Here is a 6,000-nt window from a genome sequence, read left to right as displayed (position 1 = left end):
CAGTTTTATGAGTGTCCACTCCCTTTGTACTTTCCCAAGCTAGCTTTCTTTACAGAAAGTTGTAAACATGTTGCCACATAATGCTGACCATCTCCTTATCAGAGCTAACCCATGACTGGCCTTGGATGAACTTCCTTTAATTAACTGAACAACAGGATGGGACTATGGTGGGGGAACCAATGAGCCCATTCTGTCTCTGTGTCTTGTGAGCTAACTCCACCCCTGATTCTCCTTATATAAAGCAATGTTAATTGAATTATTTCAGAGCATCTTGTTGTACTGTTGGTCATTCTTTGTGAGTTTCAATACAACTTTGCTGTCCTCAAGCTTGTGTACTCGAGTTCTAATAAATATATCCGTTGCTCCTTTCATCTGAGTCTTCTGAGTCCCAAGTCCTAAGTCCCAATCCGACATATATATATATGTATATATATATGTATATGTATATATATATGTATATATATGTATATATATGTATATATATGTATATATATGTATATATATGTATATATATGTATATGTATATATATATATATGTATATATATATATATATATATATATATATACAGTGGTACCTCGGCTTACGAGTGCCCCAACGTACGAGTTTTTCGGGATACGAGCCGTCGCTCGGGCGGTTTGTTGCTTTGGGATACGAGCCGAGATCCGATGTACGAGCTCAAAAAATTTATTTTTTTGAATTTTCCGGTTGTGGCTTCCGGTTCCGGTCACGTGGTTATCTTGCCGTGAAAGCATCTCTGCTTGGATATAAAACACGCAATCGTCGAAATACATTAGCGAGGAATCTCCTTGCTCCAGCCGGTGACGTCATCGGCGGGGATCCCCGCCTACAGAGTGGCTGGTCACGTGACCGCCAAAGCGTGTCGCGCGTGCGGGTATAATGAGCTACACCTGTGGATCACGTGACCACGGAAGCACGCCTCGCTTGAGAGGCATGGCTTTCGGTTTGCGTTTTGCTTTATAAGGCGCGATAAATGGGCTTTTGAGTGTTAGCGGTTCATGGCGTTGACGGTTCATGGCGGTTCATGGCGTTGACGGTCAAAAACCCATTACATCAATTTTACCAGGCACTGTACAGTAAGTACAGTGGACACCAAATGCACGGTGGAAGGCTAGAAGTAGAAGATCGTCCAAGACAAGTGAGAATAAGCCATACTTTGGAGATGACGTCATTCGCTGGTCCGATAACCAAAGATGTGGTATAAAAAACCAGGTGAGCTAACAATGCAGCAATGAAGGAATTCGGCCAAGGCACCGGCACACAACGACCTACCTACATCGAAAGACTCAATGCCAATGGTGACAGAAGCCAAGACGGCCGGCTTAAACACCGCCGAAAGACCACGGTGTACCAACTTACGATGCAGAACATCTTGCACTTAATATGATGACAACAGGTGCCATCCTCTGACGTACCATTACAGGTACAGGTACAGTACACGTGAGCACAGAGCAAAAGTTCACTGAAACCGAGATTAAGAAAAAAGAAAAAACACCTCGTGGTCCGTGCTCGATATCCGAGTTTCAATCTTTTCAAACACATGATGCTCTCGGTCACGGTATCTCCTGCGAGCTGCTTCTCCTTCAACCACACAAACAACAACTTCTCCATATCTTCATGGATAGAGGTCCAGTTTATTTCTTTACATTCTCTTGTATTATGTACAGTATATACGAGGTCGTGCTTGTTTATACATTATTTGTTATTTATAAAGTACATTTTTGTTATTTAAAAGCACCTAACAAAAAAAATTGGTGTTTTTTTTTTGAGGCTGGAACGGATTAATAGCATTTCAATGCATTTGAATGGGAAAATTTGCTTTGACTTACGAGCGATTTGGCTTACGAGCTCCGTCACGGAACGGATTAAACTCGTAAGCCGAGGTACCACTGTATATATATATATATATATATATATATATATATATATATATATATATATATATATGGATGTATTTGAACGAAATTTGGCAGAGAGATAGTGTATGTGACAAGGACGAAATATATATATATATATATATATATATATATGTATATATTGTTGCGGAGATGAGGACTGTATTTTTTTGATTGTGTGCTGTATTATTATTATTATTGATTATTCTGCGCCCCCCTACCTCCGGAGCTGTGTAAAGGTGAAAGAGCATCCCATAATTAGTCCACAAGCATACACATCAGCCAAATAATAGAATACCCCTGTTGATAGTTATCTCTTATTCTGTGTTTTAGAGTAAGGCTGTGTCTCCCATTAATTGAAGTACTCCATTGCACCAGTGAAAGAGAATAGATCCCCTTTCATTCCCATCCCCAAAATCTCCATTCCCTTTTACATCCCCTCTGGTGATTGCCAAGCCTCGATTCTCAATTACCTCCCCTCCAATAACCGCCATTGAACATGTGCTCGAATCGGAGAAGAAAGGCGTGCCCGCCCATCGTCATCAAGGGCGGAGCCAGAGGGTCGCGCGACCAACCAGGGCCGAGGTGAGCACCCCGATGGGCGTGTCCAAAAGGCCGGCGGCTTAATCGCCGGAGGCGCTATAAAGGCGCGCACGAGAGAGAGTCGTGAGTTGGTCGTCAGTGGAGGAGTCAGTCAGTGGAGTCGGTGGTCAGTTGGTTGCGTTGGTTGCGGTGAGGAGTCGGTGGTAAAGAGTGAGTGGACCAAGAACGAGTGGAGGGTTTGGACCAGACGCGTCAGACGAGGCCTGGCAAAGCACGCGACGTCCACAGCAGCCACAACAGCAGCGTGGGGCCTGAACGGCGGCTGCTAAACGCGCCGGTTGTGCTGCAGGACCCCCCTTGGACCTTCCTCTCCCTCCAGCCATCCACCTCCTGCCATTCCATCCTTCTTGTGTACGTGAGTTTGTTCTGTTTGTTCTGTCCTGGGTTAATTAAGTCTGTATAAGCTAGTATTTTCACTGTGTCACCTGCGTCTTATGTGCTTGTAAATAAATGTGACTGCTTTCTTTTTGCTTATGTGTGTAAATAGTCAATAAATTCAGTAGTATTTCCAAACCTTTCTTTGCCTTCGTTTTCCTCTTTGCATTCGTCGTTTTAGTCTTTTCCCTCATTGAGCAGCCGCGGTGCGATCTGGTCAACGTCGGGTGGAATCGGGTTCTAATCGGGGAGTAACTGTTCGGTCGCGGTTGGACCATCCGCTCGGCCCATCATACCATCTAAACCGCGATCAGTAACAATATATATATATATATATATATATATATATAACTGAGAAATAGTAGAAACTCCACAGTACGAGCAGGGCGTCTCATTTGCATTAAATAAATAATCTGGAGATTAAATCAGACGCGGACGTAGCTTCAAGTTCAAGACGTCGATCTTTAATTTCCGACAAGCTTTCGACCAACAAAGGTCTTCTTCTTAGTCTACAGAAACAACAGGCATGGTTATCAGACAAGTGTATATATAATTATATGTGTGTAAGATGTGTGATATGTGTAGAAAATGCATACAAAAGGAAGAGCCACGCTGAAGTTCACTCACCGTCCCCAAGTTCAACGGAAGTGAAGCGCAGCTTCCAGTGACCGTTCCGCGTTACAGTTCGGTGCACGTGCATATACAAATATAGAGATACATACATCCATAAGCACGCAAGCATATATTCATATACCATTTATATTCATATAATATATTTATATATTTATTTATATATTTATATAAATGACATATAAATGTAGAATGAAAGAATGAGTGAATGAATGAGTGAATGAATGAATGAATGAATGAATGAATGAATGGGTTATGGTTAATGATTTGATTAGGTTGATGTAGGAACATTCTTTAATCATCAAAATTTATGCCATGAGGGATTTTTGTCCGAAGTTTATGTATCCAAAAGGACTCACGTTTCAGAATCGTGGTGTGTGATCGATTTGTGATTGATTCAATGGCAGAGATTTGAATGTCATTTACAGAGTGATCCGGTTGATTACAGTGTATCGTGTAAGGTAGAGATTTGCCCTGACTGGTGTGGAAGTTATTGATTATATATATTGTTACGGTTTTTAGAACCTTCACTAGTAAATTTTAGTAAATGTTTCCCTTATAAATGTTCCCCTGTAAATATCCCCATCAATTGGTTTGTTAAAGATCGCACCCTAGTTAGTCCATGAACAACATGTAGCGAACCATAGGACCTCTTCGTAGTTATTTCATGTTTATGTGTTTCAGTTAAGGATCTGTACCCAGTAGTTGAATCTGCGTTGCATTAATGAAATAAGAGTAGGCCCAAAAGTTCCCTTCAAAAGCGGTGCGAGTGGTTTTCTACCTCCCCACAAGACGCCATTGCCCATGCGCTTCATCTCAGGGAAGAAGGGGGCGGAGCCGCCAGATCACGGGCGTGGCACGCCGACGCACCACCCGAGGCGGAGTCAGCGAGCCCCTACTGACCAACCAGGGCTGGCGAGGTACCATCGCGGGCGTGGCTCCATGAAGGGCGCATTGATTTGCAACACGCGTAATATAAGCGCGGGCGCGAAGCCTTTTTACAGAGTTGGGAAGAAGGCAGAGAGAGACGTGATCCAGAGTCGGAGAGAAGGCATGGTTGGGAGATGAACGAGGAATGAACAAGGGAGAGACGCGTAAGAAGACGGCATCCCAATCCCATCGCTGTATGCAACGTCTGCTCGCGGTGAACGATACGCACTCGCTGCCTGCCAGGGTTTCCCGCCACGACGCGAGTCGACTCCGGGAGCCGGACCTCGACGCCTACCGTCTGCCTGGGCCTTCTCATCCCTTCTTCCAGCCATTCCTGCCTGCTATTCCCTTGTCGTGTAAGTCTGTTTGTCTCTCCTGTTTGTTGTCCTGGGGAATAATATAAGATTGTTTTAAGGTTTGCCGTGTGTCTTCTTCTTCTTCAGTGTATATTACTTGCGTTCCTCCTCTTATTTGGTTTTGTATATAATTAATAAATGCCTGTTATTTCTTACCTTTGGTTTCTTCTTTCCCCCGATCACTTTCGTCCTGTCTCCAATTGAGTACCTGTGGCACGATTTGGCCAACGCTCAGAATCGGGTTAGGCAATTGCTAACGGCTCGAGCCGCGGATTGCTAAACTGCTCGGCAAATACCATCTTGTCCGTGGTTCGAGCGGTACTTGTCTCCCTGTTTTGCGGAGGGATTGGTAAAGGTATTCGGGAGAAAACCTTGACCAATAACCCTGATCAATTCCACCCCGCAAAAGAGCGTTACAAGTACCAGGATGAGAGACGGCGAGCTTAACAGGCCAAGGGGATTAACCCCCCCTTGCTAAGGGGAGTGCCGTCTCTGAGATCCGTAACAATTGGTAGTCAGGAGTTGGGATCTGGAACCTGGGACTAAATTTATTTAGACCAAATTTTGGACACCAATTGTGCTATTTGCTGTAACAATTGGTGTCGGGGAGTGGGATTTTAGGCCCGAACCAAATTTTTAAAACATCTAAAAATTTGGTCAACATTTACGAGCGGCCGAAATGTTATTATAACACCCAAATTGAAATCGTGCCATGGATGATCAAGGCGATCGGATGCCGATAGGGGAGGTAGAAGAGGGGTTAGAGGCAACCCAGGACCCCAGGGAGGAATTGGAGGAGGAGAGCAATGAGGGTGCAGTAGCGGGGGTTACAGGCGCACAAGATGGCGGCGCCTCACACGAGGTCGCGGGAGCACAAAATGGCGCCTCGCACGTGGCCGCGGTAGCCGCGCCCGCTGCGCCAATGGGGGTGGGCGACATGCAAGCCCTCATGGCGCAATTTATGGCGCAAATACAGGCGTCCCTCGACCTGCAGAGGGACGAAGCGAGGGGTAACGGGGCGCAATTGGGAAACCAAATTGGGGACCTAGGAAGCAAAATAGAGGGGTTAGACAGCAAATTGGAGCGAATAGGTAAATTTGGAGACAGAATGGGTGAGAGCATACAAAGATGTGGGGAGAGCATGGATCGCATGTTGAGCGGGAAGGGCACATGGGTACGCGACGAGGTAAC

Source organism: Myxine glutinosa, chromosome 3, assembly GCF_964187855.1.
Source record: "Myxine glutinosa chromosome 3, kmMyxGlut1.1, whole genome shotgun sequence".
NCBI classification, from domain to species: Eukaryota; Metazoa; Chordata; class Myxini; order Myxiniformes; family Myxinidae; genus Myxine; species Myxine glutinosa.
Note: the sequence above shows the minus strand (reverse complement) of the source record.